The 21,627-nt window shown below is 45.0% G+C and overlaps 1 protein-coding gene across 2 annotated transcripts in view; it reads right to left on the bottom strand.

Moving 5' to 3' along the window:
* Positions 1–21,627, bottom strand: part of RPS6KA1 (ribosomal protein S6 kinase A1) — a 208,722-nt gene that overhangs the window by 162,487 nt on the left and 24,608 nt on the right. The window contains exon 1 of one of the 2 annotated variants that reach the window (XM_068269247.1): positions 19,579–19,614. The exons of the other annotated variant lie outside the window; for it this stretch is intronic. The gene's annotated coding sequence lies outside the window, so the exon portion shown is untranslated. Of the gene's footprint in view, positions 1–19,578; positions 19,615–21,627 lie in introns of those variants that run through there. 2 annotated transcript variants of the gene reach the window in all.

The following is a 21,627-nucleotide window of genomic DNA, read 5'->3' as shown; positions in this document are numbered from 1 at the left end:
AGGGGCGGGGAATGCAGAGGACGTCACCACGCAACTTAGCTGAGCAGGAGATCGGAGAGGAAGCGCGGCTCAGTTCTCTGTGGAATGTTTAGCCAGACGCGCTCTTCCTCCTCTCACCGTATTCATCATGCTGCCAGCCGCTGTGTGTTTGTGAGTTTTACTGACTTCTGCTAATGGAGGAGGGGGGTATCTAACGCAGACCCTCCCGCCAGCTAGAACTTCAAGATGCTAGCTTAACCCTTTCACCCCCTGATTATCCTGTGACTGTGTCACCTGGTCTCTGATTCTTGCCAGACTAGACTGGTCTGAGGGGGGAGAGTGAGACGCTGTACTGACAGCCACAGACTCGTACAGGGCAGAGCAGGCAGCGAGTGATTAGTGAGGCACCCTGGCCCCTTGACAGCCACATAGCCAGCAATATCCCTTGTAACTGAGTGTTGTTACAACCAGCAGCCAGGTTTTAAAATGAAACTACTAAGATTTGTTCCCATGTTTCCTATATACATGGGTGGTGTAAGGGGATATCTGGTGCCATAGCATGATATTGATAAGCTGCCTGCTTATCCATATGCTATGGCCCATAAATCCTCTTTCCCACACTGGGATCACCCATGTATATAGGGAAAGCTGCTAATTTCATTGTCAAATCAGCAGAAGGGTAGTTAGAACTTTAAAGACACTTTACCTGTTAAAAGAAAAATGGCCAGCTACTTACCTGGGGCTTCTTCCAGCCTCTTAAATTGTTCTAGTGCCTTGCAGTCATTCCGCGCTGCTGCTTTGTACCTCTGTGATTCCCCTTTGAATGCTGCATGCATGGCCACAACGTGTCATTCGCCCCCTCCATTACATTCCCGTGACCAGCAGCGTTCTGCACTTCGGGGTAACAAAAAATTGCTACTGTGCATAGGCAAAGTGCTCCTGGCCACGGCAGCATGTTCGCATTGGTGCAAGGCTAAGGAACTGAGCAGTGTGGAATGGCGATGAGGGCAGCAGGAGGACTTTAAGGGGCTAGAAGAAGCCCCAGGTAAATATCTAGCCTAATTTTTCTTCAATTAAGTATCCCTTTAAGAGATTCCAGTACGGAACCTAGCCTGTCAATTTTATGGGGGGGGGGGGGGGGGGGGGGGGCGTTGGCGATAACCCACCTAGTGGCAATCAGCATGACCATCCCCACCCGGCTGATTTTTCATGCCACCCGGCTGGAAAAAAATTCTGGGGAGAACACTGTATTTGACATGTTGCAAGCCTCACTACCGTGCACTTCCTCCTTCCGGCTGGGAGGAAGTGCTCGTAGTGAGGCTTGCAACGCGTCCAATAGGATGCGTGCAAGTTGTTTGGAGCGCAGGGAGGACGACGGACTTATGGGTAACTAATCCCTTCTCATCAAGCTGCACACCTGAAGCAATTAAGCCTCCTATAAATCACGAATTCAAGTCCTTAGGGCCTCGGAACTACTGGTGAGCCCATGCCTGGTGCCAATTCCCCAAGTATTTCTCAGCAGTTGCCAGGAAATGTTTCAATGCAGAGAGAGGGAGCAAAATCAAGACACAGGTGCAGAGTGTTTCCTGATCAGAAATGATTACATTTGCCGATTAGCTAGAGATAAGCAAGCCTGTACTTCTCTCTGCAGTTAAAGTAAACATTTTCTTCTATGCACCTAAAGGTAGCCATACACTGGTTGATAGCCACCAGATCGACCTATAGAGAGATCACAGTGATTGAATTTGATCAGAGAGGGATCTATTGGCTGCCCACACACAGATTTTTGAGTTGATTTCAGCATGAAATAGATTCAAAACCAGTGGAGTCGGCACCTGCTGCACCCCATTTGGGCTCCCCTGATCAGCAACAATAAACACCTGTCCGCCAGTGCGGGTCCCCAGGGTTCATGCTGTCACTTCTTCCGGCGTCCTCTTCACTTCCTGTCCCATCCTGAGGCAAGCCGAAGTTCATACAGTAGAGGGCGCTCAACTTTTTGAACTTTGGCTTGTTAAAGGATGGGACAGGAAGTGAACAAACAAACATTTATATCGCTCTTTTCTCATGGCGGACTCAAAGCGCCAGAGCTGCAGCCACTAGGACGCGCTCTATAGGCAGTAGCAGTGTTTAGGGAGACTTGCACAATGTCTCCTATTGAATAGGTGCTGGCTTACTGGAGAGCCAGAGCCGAGATTCGAACCCAGGTCTCCCGCTTCAGAGGCAGAGCCCTTACCCAGTACACTATCCAGCCACTAGTGAAGAGGACATGGAGAAGAAATCCAGCCAGAAGTAGTGACAGCACGGACCTCGGGAAAACACGCCAGCCGTACAGGTGAGATTATTGCTGCCGCTACGCTGCGTCGGTCGTCGCCAAATCGAACACTGCTAGTGATGCGCTCCTGACCCGCTGACTGAATCGGCTAATGTCAAATGGATATCCGTCAAAATTTGCGTTAATTTCACAGCAGATTAGATCACAGTTATCAAATCTGCTGTATATGGATGGGAAATCGAGCTAGTGCATGGCTACCTTAAGAGTAGTTATTGAAATTTTAGTTTTGGGAGTATAATCCCACTTTAACAAGAGTTTGACAGAAGACAAAAGCTATACAAGTGTTAACATTTACAAAGCAACTGCATTATAACAGAGGCCGTAACACAGATTTCAGGGGCAGAAATGCAAGATTTAAGTGGTCTTACAAAGTGGAACAGAAGCAAGGAAAAAAGGTTATGAATGGGAATTGCAATGACTGATAGTCGGGAAATAACTAAGGCCCAGTTTCAGAAAAAAATCTGTCCCAAAATCCCACACTATAAATATGCGTGCAGCTTCACGATTGACACTTTAATAGCCCTGCAGTATCAGCCAATATAGACTCCATGTGAGGGTTGCAAACCCTTGGCAGCTATTACACAATTTTTTAAAATCCAAACCATGTGTGCATAATCACATATGTTCCTCAACCCTGGACAAAGCTACTAAATTAGGCTAGTAATCTCTAGACTAGTCTAAAAACAAAAAAGTTCATACTGGTGAAAGAAAATCAGTGTATCTCAAAATCCTAGTGATCTATTGCTGGTTATTCAACTGAGCGTCATGGTCTCAGTGTAGCTGTGCTAACATTGTCCCTCCCCCTACAGTACTGTATTACAATCCAACCCTAAGTGAACAAATAATGCCTATCATTTTTAAAAACAGACCTAAACCCTTGCACAGCAGACAAGGAAAACCCACATTTGCATAGAAATTCACTGTTTAGCGGACGACTCACTGCATTGCTATGCGGGGGGAGGGGAGGGTTGATGGAGGGATGACGGAGGGGGCACATGCGTGACGTCACAAGGCGGGCAGGAAAGCGATGCGAACCGGGGGTGAGTAGATCCAGTGGGCAGATAGCTTGTGGATTGGGGTTGCCATACACATACCCGATTATCAGTTGAGGCAGTCGTTATCAGCCGTCTCAGCCGACTTAAGTCAGGCTTGCGTATGGGCCTTTAAATAGAATAGCCCGTCTAATTACCCCTTATCAGCAAGTGTAAATCAGGGCCATCAGCTGTGTCTGAACTGTGCAGAGGTGTGCCTTTACTTCTAAATATGTAAACACTGGAGGTTAACCCTTTGTGTTCCCAGGAATTCCAGGAAGTAAACACTGCAGGGTTTTTGTGAGATTTCTTTAAGTTGTAACAAAGAAATGTTTTTTTTAAAGGTGATTATGCTGTTGCTTATCTTTTACAGCTGAGAGGAAGTTTGAGTTAAGGTCTGCTTGAAGGACAACAACTATTTGAAGGAACAAAAAAGCGTTAGGATTGGTTATTCCAGCCTGCATTCTTTGTATGACTGTTAGTCCTGCTTTAACACAGACCTAAAATACACAGATCAGGTGTCCTGTCTGGCCACATGCCTGCTTGGGAGCAGCATCTTCAAAAAGAAGTCCAAAGACAGGCTACACAAGCAATTAGCATTTTTTGAAAAGGGACTTTCTACATTTAGTTAGCTCTAGCCTCTTGCTTTCATAATACTAACATTACAAACTAAACTTGTAAACTGCAACCCCCTTACTAAAAACTATTCTTTAATTCCATCCATAACATCAAAGCAGAATAAATTGAGTTCTAGATATTCTGTTAGGTCGGATATACTGTAGAATCTGATCAAAAATAATAATAAAAGCTTTAATGTGTGAAAGAAGTGACATATGAAATGATGAGAAAACATGGTACCTATAGTGCTTGCCCTACAAATTGTCCGAAGCAGGGCTGTGGAGTTGGAGCAATTTTTAGGTACCTGGAGTCGGAAGAAAATGCACAGACTCCTAATGAATTTAAACTGTAATTAAAATAGAAAATATGATAAAATGTTCTATTTCTCAGATAATAGTCATCATAAATTTATATATACAGTGATAGCTGTGCTTAGTCCACAAAAATGAAAAACCATACAAAAATAGTTACTTCAATAAAGCAGTGCTTGTATTTAAAAGTCAGATGTACATATCTGATTGTGACTGTACAGTATATACGATGTGTACACAGGAATCTGATATATATTAAACAACATCTATGCTATAAAAATAAAGCCTGATGTGTAGCTGTGTCACTAATAGAGATGGTCAATGAGATGAAAATAATTCTGCGTTGATGCTGAATTATGCAAATGTATGCACTCCCTTTGCTCATGAAATCAAATTATTTGATAGGTTGGTAAAATTTGGTTTGGTGACTACGAATTAAACGGTACCCGAGACGGATGAAAAGAAAAGTTTTATACATACCTGGGGCTTCTTCCAACCCACTTCAGGCTTATCAGTCCCTCACTGTCGTCCTCCGCCACCTGGAACTTCTGCTACGAGTCCTGGTAATTCAGCCAGTCAGCGCAGTCCGGCCGTGTGCCGCTCCCACAGCCAGGAGCATTCTGCACCTGCGCAATAGTGCTGCGCAGGTGTAGTACGCTCCCGGCAGCGGAGTGTGTGCATGCCCACTACGCCCAACTGGCTCAAGAACCAGGTAGCGGAGGAGGACAGCGAGGGACTGATTAGCCTGAAGGGGGCTGGAGGAAGCCCCAGGTATGTATAAAACTTTAATTTACAGCACATAAAAATCTCTTAAAATGACATTTTGATCCCAACTAGTCAGAAACACATTCTTGCGCTTTACAGGTAAATTACATTTATACTTAAGAAAATTAATTGGTTCAAGGCATCCCTGCCAGACAGGATACAAACCTGTATTTGCATAACCACTTGGTGTATTACCATAAAAGCCAATTTAACCATTTCTGCCGCCTGGACGTGAAGCTCACGTCCGGGCGGCTGCTCTGCTGCTCTGCTGCGGTGCCGTGCTCCCGCGCGCGATCGCGGGCACGCCCCCCGGTAGCCCAGGGATCAGTGAACGGGAACATGGTTCCTGATCAATCCGTGTCCCCAGCAGAAAAATCAAAGCGCTCTTACAAGAGGCTTCAGTCTTTCTGCACTTACAAAAATTTCCGCATCCCCTAGTGCTTCCGCTTAGCGAGAAGCACAAGGAGTTGAAAACAAAAAAACAAAAAACAACAACAAAAAAAACTCAAGGCGGCTATCTTGTGGCCAAATAGTAAAACTACATCTACATATTTTTCACATTACAATTTACACATAATAACATTAAAAATTAACTGTTTATTTCCCACACCAAAATATTACCCAAATAAAATTTTTAATCGAAAACAAAAAAACAAAAACAAATAGTTACCTAAGGGTCTGAACGTTTTAAATATGCATTCAAAGGGGGTATACTACGAACATTTTTTTAAAGTATAAGCGTGTAAATAGTGATGGACGCGAAACGGAAAAAATGCACCTTTATTTCCAAATAAAATATTAGCGCCATACATTGTGATAGGGACAAAATTTAAATGGTGTCATAACCGAGACAAATGGGCAAATACATAGGTTTTAATCACTTTACCCCCAGCGGTACGGATATCTCCGTCCCTTTTTCCATCCTTTCACCCCCAGGGACGGAGATATCCGTACCTCCCGCCGCTGCCTGCGCTCCCGATCTCATGCATGCCGCCGCCGCCCGGAGATCAATGAACCGTAAAAACCATTCCCGTTCGTTGATCTAAGCCCCAGCAATGTTAAGCTGCTTCTAGGAGAAGCAGCGATCATTGTGAGAAAAGCCTCCTAACACTTCCTGTACGCTTGCAGGTCGCATAAACATCTTGTGGCCAAATAGTAAAACTACACCCTAAAGCATTTTTCATACACAAATACAATAGTTTTACGCTAAAAATTAACGCATTACCTCGCACACTCCCCAATTTTTTCTCTTTTTGTAATAAAAAAAAGGCACAATAAAAAAAAAAAAAAAATACATAAATAGTTACTTTAGGGACTGAACTTTTTAAATATTTATTTCAAGAGGGTATAACACTGTCACTTTATAAACTATGGGCTTGTAATTAGGGATGGACGCAAAACTGAACATGCACCTTTATTTCCAAATAAAATATTGGTGCCAAACATTGTGATAGGGACATAATGTAAACTGTTTTATAACCGGGACAAATGGGCAAATACACTTCATGGGTTTTAATGACAGTAGCATGCATTATTTAACCAGTTCACCCCCAAGGGTTTTTACTCTAACGGACCAGAGCAATTTTCACGTGTCAGTGCTCCTCCCTTTTATTCCCTAATAACTTTATTACTACTTATCACAAGAAAATGATCTATACCTCGTTTTTTCCACCACCAATTAGGCTTTCTGTGGGTAGTACATTTTGCTAAGAATTTTTTTATTCTAAATGCATTTTAATGAGAAAAAAAACAAAAAAAATAGAAAAAAAATCATTTCTCAGTTTTCAGCCATTATAGTTTTAAAATTAAACATTCTCCTGTGGATAAAACAAACACATTGTATTTGCCCAGTTGTCCCGATTATTAAACCATTTAAACTATGTCCCTATCACAATGTATGGCGACAGTATATTATTTTGAAATATAGGTGTTATTTTTCTGTTCTGTTTTTTTTGTTCTGGCCATAATTACAAGCCCCAATGTAATAAATTAAAATTAATTTTCCCCCATAAAATATAGATTAAAAAAAGCTGAGTCCCTAAGGCAAGTATTTATTTATTTATTTTAAGCTGATTTTTTTTTTTTACAAGTGTTTTCTTTTGGAGGGGGAGTGTTGGAAGTGGAATTTTATTAATTTTATTACTCATGTGTATGTACTTGTAAATGTATGTATTTTGTACGTGTCATATACTTTTTGGCCACAAGATGGCGCTAGTGAACACTCGTTATAGTAAGTGTTCACTTTTTTTACACTGTATTTAATTGTTACATTTCCTGTTTTTGTGAATGGACGTAGCCGCTGTTCGCGGTCACGTCCATTCACTCCAGGCACTGCGATTGGGTAGAGGACCGTTTGGTCCTCTTACCCAATCCCTCAGCACGGGATCCTGACGGAAACGGCGGCCGTAGCGGCACGCACACGGCGGTAGCAGCGGCGGGAACGCGCGACTTATTAATACGTCATGATGCCGTTAATAGGGTAAAGCATGACGTATTAATGCGTTAGGATGCCACTAAATGGTTAAAAACTATAATGGCCGAAAAATATTTTTTTTCCCACATTTTTTCCTATTCTCCCATTAAAACACATTTAGAATAAAATTTCTTGGCATAATGTCCCACCTAAAGAAAGCCTAATTGGTGGCGAAAAAAACAAGATATGGTTCATTTCATTGCGATAAGTAATAATAAAGTTATAGACGAATGAATGGACGGAGCGCTGAAAGGTGAAAATTGCTCTGGTGCTTAAGGGGTAAAACCCCTCAGTGGTGAAGTGGTTAATTATGGTAGCGTGGATTATTTTAAAGTTATAATTGCCGAAAACTGAGAAATAATGAATTTTTTTTCTTATTAATCCTGTTAAAATGCATCTATACAAAAAATTACCGTACATACTCGCATACAAGCCGAATTTTTTGACCCCCAAAAAGGGGGCCAAAAGTTGGTGGTAGGGGGGGGGGGGGGGGTCGGCTTGTATGCGAGTCTTGGGTGGTGGTCCGCAAACCCCCCCCCCCCCCCCCCCATCCCCACGGCTGCTATTACCTGTTCAGCCGGCGACCGCTTCCTCTAATCCGGGTGCCCCTCTCGCTCTCCATCATGCGTATAAGTATCACAACAGCGCGCCCGGCGCTGCTGCTGTAACGAGGCAGGAGAGAGAGCGGTTCCCCTGGTAACGGCGATGTATCGCCGTTACCAGGGGAACCGCTCTCTCCTGCCTCGTCGCAGCAGCAACGCCGGGCGCGCTGCTGTGATACACATTAATACGCATGATGGAGAGTGAGAGGGGCACACGGATTAGAGGAAGCGGCCGCCGGCTGAACAGGTAATAGCAGCGGCGGCCGTTGGGGGGGGGGGGGGGGGGGGGAAAAATCGCTATACTGGGCACTTTACTGGCTATACTGCCTATACTGGGCACTATACTAGCTAAACTGGGCACTATACTAGCTATACTGGGACACACTGGGGGGGGGGGGGGGGGGGAATCACACGGCCTGCACCAATCCAGCATTTCCTACCCCCGGCTTATATGGGGTAAATCATTTTTCCCTGTTTTTCTTTTTTTTTTTAAGGTAAAAGTTGGGGGGGGGGGCTTATATGTGAGTATATACGGTATTTAGCAAAATGTACCACCCAAAGAAAGTCTAATTAGTGGCGGAGAAAGCAAGATATAGATCAATACATTTTGATTAGTGATAAAGTTATTAGTGAATGAATGGGAGGTGAAAATTGCTCTGATGCATAAGGTGAAAAATCTCTGCAGGCTGAAATGGTTAACAGATCTGAAGATTTAGACCTTTCCATGTATTGTTGTTAAGAACCTGGTGTATTGAAAATTAACACATGTAACCAATGCTACCTCTACCAGTGTTTACAGCACACATACCCTATTGTCTGTTCTGCCTGTCCTATTGTTAAAAATAACTAACATGTTCACTCCAGTTCAATACGGTTTTCCACATCAGTGTATATAAATTCCATTTGTAAATAAAGACTTCAGATGCTGTTCCATCAACTTGAGTGTTGTGTGGTTCTGTATTTCCCAGCTGGAGAGAGAGAGTACTCAGGAGGGGGAGGTGGGAAATTTAGCCTGGGTGGCAGATGTGGGATCTGCTAAATCATCTTGTAGCTACCTCCGATTAAATCGAGCTATCAGTAATAGAGGAAAAATCCCATGCAGAATACCTGCACATCACTCTTACATGTACCCAGTCACATTGCCTAGGGCCTGATAGATGTTCTTTGTTCCCGTCTTCTACAAGTACTCTTACCAAGGACTAGTTTTAGTCTGACTAAAAGTATTAGAGGCAGAAGATCAGCCGGCTAGCCAGGTAACTGGTATGGTTTAAAAAGGGAATAAATATGGCAGCCTCCTTATCCTTCTCACTTCAGTTGTACTCTAAAATTCCTAAGCGTTGGCAGTTAAGAGATGCATTTCATGTTACATACTTTCAATCAACAAAATTGTAATATGCAAATTAGAGGATTCGGAGTCGATGAGTCGGAGGAATCCTAACCTGAGAAGTCAGTATTTTTGTATCAACTCCACAGCCCTGTTAAAAACAAAACAGTGATGTATAAACTGGCCCCTTATTCCTAGGTCACACGAATAATTACCAGCCAGCAGCAGGATCACCAGAAGATAACTGACTGAATAAAGTTCAATTTGCCATTACACAGCGTTGCATGCAGCTGAATGCCAGCAGCATGCAGCTAGTGAGACAGCAGCACATTACAACGCTGCTAGAGACACCAGGTTAGCATATGGAAACTCATTCAGGCAATACCTTGCTGATGATCCGGATGCAGGGGAGTGATCTGCCTACACGGTAGACTGTTGCGTACAGTGACTACCAGCGCAGGAAGCTGGACCAAGTTCTGTGTTTGTAAACAATGCAGCTATTTTGTATCCTCATATCCCTTTACATAAGCACAGTCAATAATGTATCATATCTCTGCTGTTGCCCTGTTCTTTGACTTTTATGTATGTGAAGGATAATATGAGATTAAGTTGAGTGCATGAATGTGTGGGTATGTCTGTGTGACATGTTTAGGTAAAGCTTATGTCTTGGGCCAGACAATGGTTCAAATGACAATCATCAATGGTCTTCTGCAGCCAAAAGAACCTGCAGTAGTGACACAAAAAGGACTTGAGGGCAGCCAGTCACATTACAACAGCTATTGAGAATATAGTACATGCACCACAAGATGCCTGCACTTTATAAGAGGAAAAAAAAGTAGAGCATCAAAGGTTTTTATGAAATGTTTGGGAATGTGGGGACTGTTTGTTAAGCTGAGGACTGAGCACCCCTGGGCTGTAGTGATGCACATCTGTGTGAGTTTTCCTGGATATTGCCTTTATGCCTGCATTACCCTGCTTGATCAGGTCCCAATCTCTACAGGCACCAGTTATTAAAAGGGAGTATGAAGCTTTATGCCAAGTTCACAGTGGGAACCGCAATGCATTCCCTGTAAAAACAGGAATGCAACAGGGAGTAAAAGTTGCATTGCATGTTTTATGAGCGCTATGTCCGATACAGTCAATAAAAACCTATCACTGCCACTGTTAACACATGTGTCATGCAATAACGCATTGCATTGGGATACCAGAAGAATATTAGATGCCACCGCATGTACTCTGAACATAGCATAAACTAACAATTGCAGTGCAATTCTGTGCATTAAAATGCCGCCGTTATATCACACCACAATGCCCGACTGAGAACTTAGTCTTGGAAGTGAACCACTGACAGACAGCGAGTAAAGTAAGTGTATTGGAAGCCAAATGGTTCGTATTAATTGGTAAGCTTAGACCTGAACTCAGAACTCCTCTCTGCTCTAAAAAGATACACAACAGCATAATAACCGGTTACAGCTGATACAAATCCTAAAATAAATCTGCACAGTTTCTACTTCCTGATTCATAGAAGCAGACATTGTATACAGCCTGTACTTTCAAATGAGCTTAATTGCTTTTCTGCCATAGGCAGTCATGTGACACAGGGGGAGATCAGATTACAAATAGTGATTAGACACAAATGAGGGGGAATTACACAGGCTAAACCCTTTAAATACATACAGGGTGCATTTCTGTTACGTTTTCTTTGTGTCCCGTGCAAGAGTTCAGGTCCGCTGTAAGCTCTCTTGCAAAAGAACTGTAGGGATGTTTTGAAAAAAAGCCAGCCATGAAAGTTGGGGTCGCCACAGGTGGTATATAAATTATGGCAACTTGGAGATGAGCAAGAGATGCAGAAAGTTAATTTTAAATGAGAAAAAGGGGAAAGGCTGGTATAGATTAACCACTTGAGGACCACAATCTTTTCGCCCCTTAAGGACCAGAGCCTTTTTTTCCATTCAGACGACTGCAGCTCTCACGGTTTATTGCTCGGTGATACAACCTACCACCTAAATGAATCTTACCTCCTTTTCTTGTCACTAATACAGCTTTCTTTTGGTGCTATTTGATTGCTGCTGCGAGCTTCACTTTTTATTATATTAATCAAAAAGATTTTTTTTTTACTTTCTGTGCTGACATTTTTCAAATTAAGTAAAATTTCTGTATACATGCAGCACGAAAAATGTGGACAAACATGTTTTTGATTAAAAAAAAACAAAACCATTCAGTGTATATTTATTGGATTGGGTAAAAGTTATAGCGTTTACAAACTATGGTGCAAAAAGTGAGTTTTCCCATTTGGAAGCATCTCTGACTTTTCTGAGCACCTGTCATGTTTCATGAGGGGCTAAAATTCCAGGATAGTATAGATACCCCCCAAATGACCCCATTTTGGAAAGAATACATCCCAAAGTATTCAGTGAGAGGCATGGTGAGTTCATAGAAGATTTTATTTTTTGTCACAAGTTAGCGGAAAATGACACTGACCCATAAAAAAAAAAAAAAAAAAAAAAAAAAAAAAAGTTTCCATTTCTTCTAACTTGCGACAAAAAAAAAAAAAAGGAAATCTGCCACGGACTCGCTATGCTCCCCTCTGAATACCTTGAAGTGTCTACTTTCCAAAATGGGGTCATTTGTGGGGTGTTCACTGTCCTGGCATTTTGGGGGTGCCTAATTGTAAGCACCCCTGTAAAGCCTAAAGATGCTCATTGGACTTTGGGCCCCTTAGCGCAGTTAGGCTGCAAAAAAGTGCCACACATGGGGTTTTTACACACAACTGTCCATTTACAGAGATATTTCTCCCACTCAGCATGGGTATGTGTAAAAATACACCCCAAAACACATTATGCTACTTCTCCTGAGTACGTCGATACCACATGTGTGGCACTTTTTTGCACCCTAACTGCGCTAAGGGGCCCAAAGTCCAATGAGTACCTTCAGGATTTCACGAGTCATTTTGCGACATTTGGTTTCAAGACTACTCATGGTTTAGGGCCCCTAAAATGCCAGGGCGGTATAGGAACCCCACAAATGACCCCATTCTAGAAAGAAGACACCCAAAGGTATTCCGTTAGGAGTATGGTGAGTTCATAGAAGATTTTTTCCTATACTGCCCTGGCATTTTAGGGGCCCTAAACCGTGTGTAGTCGTCTTGAAACCAAATGTCGCAAAATGACCTGGGAAAATCCTAAAAAGGTACTCATTGGACTTTGGGCCCCTTAGCGCACTTAGGGTGCAAAAAAGTGCCACACATGTGGTACCGCCGTACTCAGGAGAAGTAGTACAATGTGTTTTGTGGTGTATTTTTACACATACAGATGCTGGGTGGGAGAAATATCTCTGTAAATGACATTTTATTTTATTTTTTTATTTTTTTTTTATTTATTTTTTTTTTACACACAATTGTCCATGTACAGAGAGATTTCTCCCACCCAGCATGGGTATGTGTAAAAATACACGTTTGTAAACAGTACAAACGGCGATACCACGTGTGACACTTTTTTGCAGCCTAGGTGCGCTAAGGGGCCCAACGTCCTATTCACAGGTCATTTTGAGGCATTTGTTTTCTAGACTACTCCTCGCGGTTTAGGGCCCCTAAAATGCCAGGGCAGTATAGGAACGCCACAAGTGACCCCATTTAGAAAGAAGACACCCCAAGGTATTCTGTTTGGTGTATGGTGAGTTCATAGAAGCTTTTATTTTTTGTCACAAGTTAGTGAAAAATGACACTTTGTGAAAAAAAAAACAATAAAAATCAATTTCCGCTAACTTTTGACAAAAAATAAAATCTTCTATGAACTCGTCATACACCTAACAGAATACCTTAGGGTGTCTTTTCTAAAATGGGGTCACTTGTGGGGTTCCTATACTGCCCTAGCATTTTACGGGCCCTAAACCGTGAGTAGTCTGGAAACCAAATTTCTCAAAATGACTGTTCAGGGGTATAAGCATCTGCAAATTTTGATGACAGGTGGTCTATGAGGGGGCAAATTTTGTGGAACCGGTCATAAGCAGGGTGGCCTCTTAGATGACAGGTTGATTTGGGCCTGATCTGATGGATAGGAGTGCTAGGGGGGTGACAGGAGGTGATTGATGGGTGTCTCAGGGGGTGGTTAGAGGGGAAAATAGATGCAATCCATGCACTGGGGAGGTGATCGAAGGGGGTCTGAGGGGGATCTGAGGGTTTGGCCGAGTGATCAGGAGCCCACACGGGGCAAATTAGGGCCTGATCTGATGAGTAGGTGTGCTAGGGGGTGACAGGAGGGGATTGATGGGTGTCTCAAGGTGTGATTAGAGGGGGGGAAATAGATGCAAGCAATGCACTGGCGAGGTGATCAGGGCTGGGGTCTGAGGGCGTTCTGAGGGTGTGGGCGGGTGATAGGGTGCCCTAGGGGCAGATTAGGGTCTAATCTGGTGGGTAACAGTGACAGGTGGTGATAGGGGGTGATTGATGGGTGATTAGTGGGCGTTTAGGGTAGAGAACAGATGTAAACACTGCACTTAGGAGGTGATCTGACGTCGGATCTGCGGGCGATCTATTGGTGTGGGTGGGTGATCAGATTGCTCGCAAGGGGCAGGTTAGGGGCTGATTGATGGGTGGCAGTGAAAGGGGGTGATTGATGGGTGATTGACAGGTGATCAGTGGGTTATTACAGGGGGGGATAGAGGTATACAGTACACAGGGGGGGGGGGTGATCAGGAGGGAGCAGGGGGCAGTTTAGGGTTAAAAAAAAAAAAATAGCGTTGACAGATAGTGACAGGGAGTGATTGATGGGTCTGGGAGGTGGGCGGGAGGGGGGGAGAAATCAGTGTGCTTGGGTGCAGACTAGGGTGGCTGCAGCCTGCCCTGGTGGTCCCTCGGACACTGGGACCACCAGGGCAGGAGGCAGCCTGTATAATAGGCTTTGTATGCATTACAAAGCCTATTATACACTTTCCGTGCGGCGATCGGGGTGGTAGTAACCCGCCAGCGCTTCCGAACGGCCGGCGGGCAACAGTGCGGGGAGGGCGGAGCCAGTCGCCGGCGGCTGATCGCGTCACGAATGGCGCGATCGCCGCATAACCACGCCCGCCGCCACCGCCGATGGCCGTATTGCGGTCGTTTGGGCCCAGCCCTTGCCGCCGCCCATCGGCTTAAGGCGGTCGGCAAGTGGTTTATTAGTACAGCAAGAGAAAATCTGCTCAACCTACCCACATTTACCAAGGGCACATAACAGTAGCTTCACTTGTAAAGGAGATACAAAAAGGATTGGCTCTCTGGTCTGTAAAAATGCCCAATCTTTATTGTGACACACAGATATTTGAGAAATTTCAGCAAAGAACAGCTCAATCATAGCCTTTTCAGCAGGGGAGGACTGGGACCTTTTGGCCTGGGGGGGAAACACAACTCAGAGGCCCTGGGGGGGTATTACGACAGTGAGGTGAATGACAAAAATGGCTCATGGGGCTAACTGCATGACACTATTATGTCAGTATGGACCAAAAATCCCTGAATAATGCCATAAAGATTTAAAGAGGAGCTGTTAGGTATAGGGTCTCAGAGAAAATAAACACATATATCAGTAGCTAAAGATTGGCTGTACTTACATTACATATGCATTTCACTGTCCACGTTTGTACTTCACAGAATTTGTATATAGTATATGCAGAGATAGATGCTCCTGACAGCTCATGGCAGGCTCCATGTTTTTCTGTCAAATGTGTCGTCATGTCCTGCCTGATTCCTGATCACAGATAAGCTCGTTCTTGAACAACACGGTGTGCAGTGAATATTAATGAGCCATGTGGCTAGGAACAATAGCTGACTCCTGCAGAGTACTCTGCCCCGAGATTTATCAGTGCTACACAGCTAGACGGATTACAAGCTTCTGTAACGTCTCATTAGCAGCCGAGGGGAGGGCCCCAGAATGCTTTGCAGTTTAGCTGCGGCTTGCGTCTTTATGGGTCTATAACAGACTTGCTGATAAGCACACATCAAAGGTAACTGAAATGTTTATCTTCACTAATGGCTTTTGAGCTTCCTTCTAAACTGTTTAACACAGGAGAATAGAGGTTTAAATTAGCTTCTGCAGCCTGACAGTTACTCTTTAAGGCAGTTCTGATGGCAAAAAAAAAAAATCATATTCAGTACTAGCAAGACATACCTAATAAAGAAGGTAGCGAAATACAGGTAGTCCCCGGTTAATGAAGGAGATAGGGAATATAGGTTCGTACTTAATCTGAATCCATTCTCAAGTCAGAACACTGTAATTTCTGTGCCTCTTCTGTCCTCTGTGTCACCTGTTCCCCCCCCCCCCCGTGCCTTTTCTGCCCCCCTGTGTTACCTCTGTATCTCTTGACTCCCTCTGTGTTACCTCATGTCCCCTGTTCCTCCCTTTGCCACTTTTGTTTCTCCTGTGCCTTTTTGTCTCCCTGTGTCACCTGTTCCCCTCTTTTGACCCCCTCTGGGTTACATCGGTTTTCTGTGTCACCTCTGTTACCTCATGTCCCCTGTGCCTTTTTGTCCCCCAATATATTTTGTCCCCTTGTGTTACATCTGTTCCCCCTCTACCTCTCATCCCCCCGTGTCACCTCATGTCCCTGTGTCACCTGTCCCCCCTCTGCCTCTTGTCCCACTGTCACCTGTATCTCTTGTCACTTTTGTTCCCCCCCTGTGCCCCACCCCCATGGCTCGTGTCCCCCCACTCCCTGCAGCGGGAGCAGCGGCAGTCAACTCGCCTACTCCTGGGCCCCTCCATAAGTGTTCTCTCTCTCTCTGCTTCCTCCTAATGCCGGTGTTGCCTAATTATGTGATTAATAACAGTTGGCAGTAGGTGGTAGTACCATAGTAAGGGAGAGAGACTGCTCATCATGGAGGCGACCGCGCTGAGAGTAACCATGGTACCTGTACACTAAATGGCAGGAAAGTCTCCATGGTCACTCCCAGCATGAGGAGAGCAGAGAGATTTGCCGCTGGATCGGGGACATGTGAGTACTACTCTTAAGGGGGGGCCGTGGAGCACAGGGACAGCTCAGCCTGAGACCCCTGCAGAGGGTGAGGGACCAGGCACGGCCACAAGCCTCCCTGGTCGTGCTCCTATAGTTGTGAATGTTTGCCACGTGCGCAATAGCAATTTAAACAAACTTTGCAAGCACAGAATTCTGGAGGCACATGCAACTTTCAGATGGAACAGCTGCTGAATGGATATCAGAGAGGGACCAACAGGACCAGAAGGACTACAAAAAGCCCTAGGTAAGTTACACTGACCACATTAGGTTTACTTAGAGCAGGGGTCCCCAAACCTTTTGAGTCGGGGGCCGGGTCAACATACTTCAGACTGCTGGGGGGCCGGAGTATACATAAAATGATGTAGAAGTCTTTGTGGGCCAGACAGTGAAGCATACCCAGGTGACAACCTGCAGATTGGACAGCAGTGTCACCTGATGTGGAATTTGATTGGAAACCAGCGAATGAAGAAACCATGGGAAAGAGGCCCTGTCTAGAGACATACTGATAATATATCACGCTTACATCCAGCTATGAATAATTTTACCATTTAAAACCACCTTCTTAAACCGATTATCGGAAATCTCTCCAGCAACTGGGAAAGTGCTGTTGCCTTATCAGTGTCACAATGAAAAACAAAATCAATACTATTGCACAGATCCCTGACTGTCACACAAAGGTAAATATAAGTGTTGCCCTGTTGTCAAAAAAAACATGTCTGTGAAAAATATACAGAAAAGTGCTGCATGCTTTCAAAAGTGCGTATGCAAGAAACAAAGGGCCATCTCAAATATGCCAGGGATATTAGAAAGTGTGTGCATTGCACATATCTACAACAAAAATATAGTGTGAGCGTGCCTGCCGTGCTTACCAAAATGAAGAGGTCCCAGCTGCCGGGGGGAGAAGGGGGAGATCGCCTTGCGTGTTCGCAGCGGTCTGCTGCTTCTATGGAGGCTAACTACCTGATGGTCTAGGAGCCCTCTTATTGGTTACTGCCCTCTCCCGTGGCCACGCTTCATTCTCGGGAGAGGGCAGTAACCAATTTTGCATCATAACTGGATGTAAGCGTAATATATTATCAGTATGTCTCTAGACAGGGTCTCTTTCCCATGGTTTCTTCAACTGTTTGTTGAGCCTTAAAGAGAATCTGTATTGTTAAAATCGCACAAAAGTAAACATACCAGTGCGTTAGGGGACATCTATTACCCTCTGTCACAATTTCGCCGCTCCTCGCTGCATTAAAAGTGGTTAAAAACAGTTTTAAAAAGTTTGTTTATAAACAAACAAAATGGCCACTAAAACAGGAAGTAGGTTGATGTACAGTATGTCCACACATAGAAAATACATTCATACACAAGCAGGCTGTATACACCCTTCCTTTTGTATCTCAAGAGATCATTTGTGTGTTTCTTTCCCCCTGCAGCTATCTTCCACTGAAGTGTCAAGCTGTTTCTTCCTGCAGAGTGCAGACAGCTCTGCCTGTATGTAATTCCTCAGTATGTGGAAGCCCAGCCAGCTCAGAGGAGGATTTATCCAGCTTGTAAAAGATAAGAGAGAAGATAGAAGCTGCCCTAATCTAAATAATACACAGGCAGTGTGCAGAGAGGGGCCTGGAGGGGGGGAGATGCATCACAGAACCACAACACTGAAGAACTTGGCAGCCTTCCAGACACAGGCCTGACAAGTCTGACAAGAGAGAGAAGTTGATTTATTACAGAGATGGTGATAGTAGAACGTGCTGCAGTAAGCCAGAACACATTAGAATAGCTTTTGGAACTTGTAGGATGATAAAAAACAGGATGCAATTTTTGTTACGGTGTCTCTTTAAGAGACGCATTATCATGTGCAAGTTTGAAGCTCTATTGGTTGTGGTACTAATTGGAAACCAGCGAATGACTGCTTTCTGGCTTCCATGTGGATGGGCGGTGCCAGCACTGCTATTCTATATAGGGACCAGAAATATTTAAATATGCAGCTGACCGCATCTATCAGTAATACAATTTGTGTGTGTGTGGGGGGGGGGGGCAGGTAAAAAAAAGCCTCAGGGGGCCACATTCAGCCCGCGGGCCTTAGTTTGAGGACCACTGACTTAGAGGAAACCTGAGATTATGTATTTATACTTACCTGGGGTTTCCTCCAGCCCATGAGGTACGTGGGCTCCCTCATTGTCCTCTTCGCTGGCTCCATTGTCCCCCACAGTAATCTGGCTGGCCGCACTCTTCTGCGCAGGTGCAGCTCGACTGCCCCTTCCCTCCCCCCTTACATCTGGGAGTAATACTGTGCAGGCGCATAGCACTCCCGAGGACAGGAGTGCAGCTGGGGTGCACGCGTGGCAGAGCATGTGCAGGAGCGCACAACTTGCTGCAAGTGGCCAGATTACCGGGGGGGGGGGGGGGAGTGAAGGAGATGTTGTGTAATACTACAAGACAAAAAAAAAAAAAAGCAGCCAGAGAGGACAGCAAAGGAGTACGTCCTGGGGCTGACACTTTAAGGATTCCTTTAAAGAACTTCTGATGCAAAGTAAAAAAAGAAACCTATTTTTTTTTTTACTCACCTGGGGCTTCTTCCAGCCATGAGCAGCCGTCTCAGTCCTTCGTAGCAGCTCCAGTCCTCCTCAGTGTCCTCGCTGGCCTTCCACTGGCAGGGTCGGCTCTTCTGCGCCTGCACGTCCACATCATCTGGCGCATATTGTGCTTGTGCACATCTACTGTGCAGGTGCAGTATGCACCAGATGACATGGATGTGGAGGCAGGTGCAGAAAAACTGACCCTGCCGGCAAGTCGCCATCATTGCAGGCGGCTAGTGGGGACACCAAGAAGGACTGGAGCTGCTGCGAGGGACCAAGATGGCTGCTAGGGGCTGGAAGAAGCCCCAAGTGAGTAAAACAATAGATTATATATTTTACCTCAGAAGTCCTTTAAGTAAAGTGCTTAGTGCTGTTAAGGTAGTACAATTTATCAGTGTGCAGCTAATGCAGAATACATAAATATGCATAACAAATACAAAGTGCCAGTGCTGCAAAAAGTTAACACCAGAAGGCAGCAGTGAAAGGGTTACAGGTATTCAGGAGACAGTGAGATGCAGGGCTAGTGTCATCAGAGCTTTGCACAACAAACAAATGGAGAGGAGGTGTCCGCTTACAAAAGACAGTGTCTGCTCTGTACCTGGTGTCTGCTGTAATCAGTGTCCCTTCCAGCTTCAAGCAGGAGGCTGGGATTGAGGGAGAAACTGCAGCATTCCTTTCGCCAGGCAGGCAAGACTGGAATCCTCTGGCAGCCTGGCCATTTCAAATGACGCGCTACAGCTGCTCTCCCCTCACTGGCTGACTGTTTCTGCAGGCAGGGGGCAGGACCTCTGTTGCCTAGCAGCATCTATAGCAGGAGCGAGTGTGTGTTCGGGGGAGGAAACCAGCCGCTTCTATAAAATAAGTATTGGCCCTGGGCAGCCCTGATGCAAGGTACAGGAGGCGGCCTGGGGGTGGGGGGAAATTGGCCCGGGGGGAAATTGCCCCATCCCCCCGGGCCAGTCCGCCACTGCTTTTCAGCATGTGGGGCTACAAATGCTGCCATTTACCTGTATTACAGTAAATTGTTACCAAAAAGGTACATGCATCTCATTTGTGATTTTTGCGAATTCCAAATACTGTACTGCGGTCCCATAGTAATATGTCAGTGCTTTACAGTTTGCCAAAGTGCTGTAACAGTCCTCAAAAGTACTTCAGACTTGAAAAGCCCTGAAAAAGGTCTAAAGGTGGTCAAACACAAGGAAAGCGCTCTAAGAATCAAATGATTTTACAAGAATTATCAAAATTTAAATTGTGAGCCATCTGGCAGGGCTGTGGAGTCGGTACAAAAATCATTCGATTCCAACATTTATTAACATACCAATTCCAACTCCAGGTACTCAAAATTGCTCCGACTCTGAGACTCCAACTCCACAGCCCTGTTAACTGCATAGGAAATTCTAAAACAAAAGATTGTACAGTCCCACCAGTAACAACCAATTTTCCAAAGATACTTAACTGGTTAAAGATCATATGAGGATAGTGAAGAGTATATCTGTGAGCGATTATGTAGGAGGTTTATAATTCAATCTCTTACTTGCCTAACAAAAGTGATTTACTAGTATTGGTCCTCTTTGTAGATGTCATTGTTGTAGAGTCTAGCAATGGCCTCTTACCCCACATGACCAATCAACTGTTCACCTTCACCTGCCACTGCTCCCATCCTTCCCATGGGTGCTGGTGCCCCAGCGTCTTGGAGAGCACCACACAATGTTGTCATCGTCCACAAGTGATCACGAAAATACGAAGTGACATGAGCAAGGATACTTACATACACAGCCTCTACTGCTTTTGCAAGGGTATATGCTGTAACCAATCTCTCAGCTACATGGGTCTATAAAATTAATAGGCTATAGTATGCAATTTTGGTTGGATGCCTGGCTTCAATTGACGATCACCTTGGGTTCCTTTTATGGAGGCTGAAATGTATTTTGTTTTAACCTCCCTAGCGTTCGATGAGCTGAGCATCGTCCAGAGACGCCGGAGGTCACCACTCAGGCCCTGCTGTGCCGATTTGAATAATTTTTTTTCCAAACACGCAGCTAGCACTTTGCTAGCTGCGCGTTTACTGCTATCGCCGCCGATCCGCCGCGAGAGGGCACCCCCCCCGCGCAGACCCCGTGCGCAGCCTGGCCAATCAGTGCCAGGCAGCGCTGAGGGGTGGATCGGGACTCCCTATGACGTTGATGACATTCCGTTTGTCGCCATGGCGACGGGGAAAGCCCTCAAGGAAATCCCGTTAAGAACGGGATTTCCTGACGGGCATAGGCGCCGGCGGCGATCGGGAAGGGTGGGAATCGGAAGGGGGGGGGGGGGCATCATGTAGCTAGCGCTAGTCTAGCTCAAGATTTAAGTAAAAATAAATAAATAGGTTTAAAAAAACCATGCGCAGATCGTAAATAGAATCGTATCGTGTAGATTGGGACTAAAGGACACATCTGAGGACTGCAAAAATAAAAAAATCCACTTACCTGGGGCTTCCTCCAGCCCCTGCCAGCTGTCCTGTGCTCTGCTCCACGCTGGTGGTCCGGAGTCCCCTCTGGCGCAAGACGCTGACTGTTCCTGTGTGAGCGTCTCTGAGTCGAACTGACGTCATCCGGACTGTACTGCTCAGGGGCAGTAGTTCTGACTTGACAGCACACTGTAGCTG

Source organism: Hyperolius riggenbachi, chromosome 2 (genome assembly GCF_040937935.1).
Source record: "Hyperolius riggenbachi isolate aHypRig1 chromosome 2, aHypRig1.pri, whole genome shotgun sequence".
Taxonomy (NCBI): Eukaryota; Metazoa; Chordata; class Amphibia; order Anura; family Hyperoliidae; genus Hyperolius; species Hyperolius riggenbachi.
This window is presented reverse-complemented; position numbering and strand designations above follow the sequence as displayed.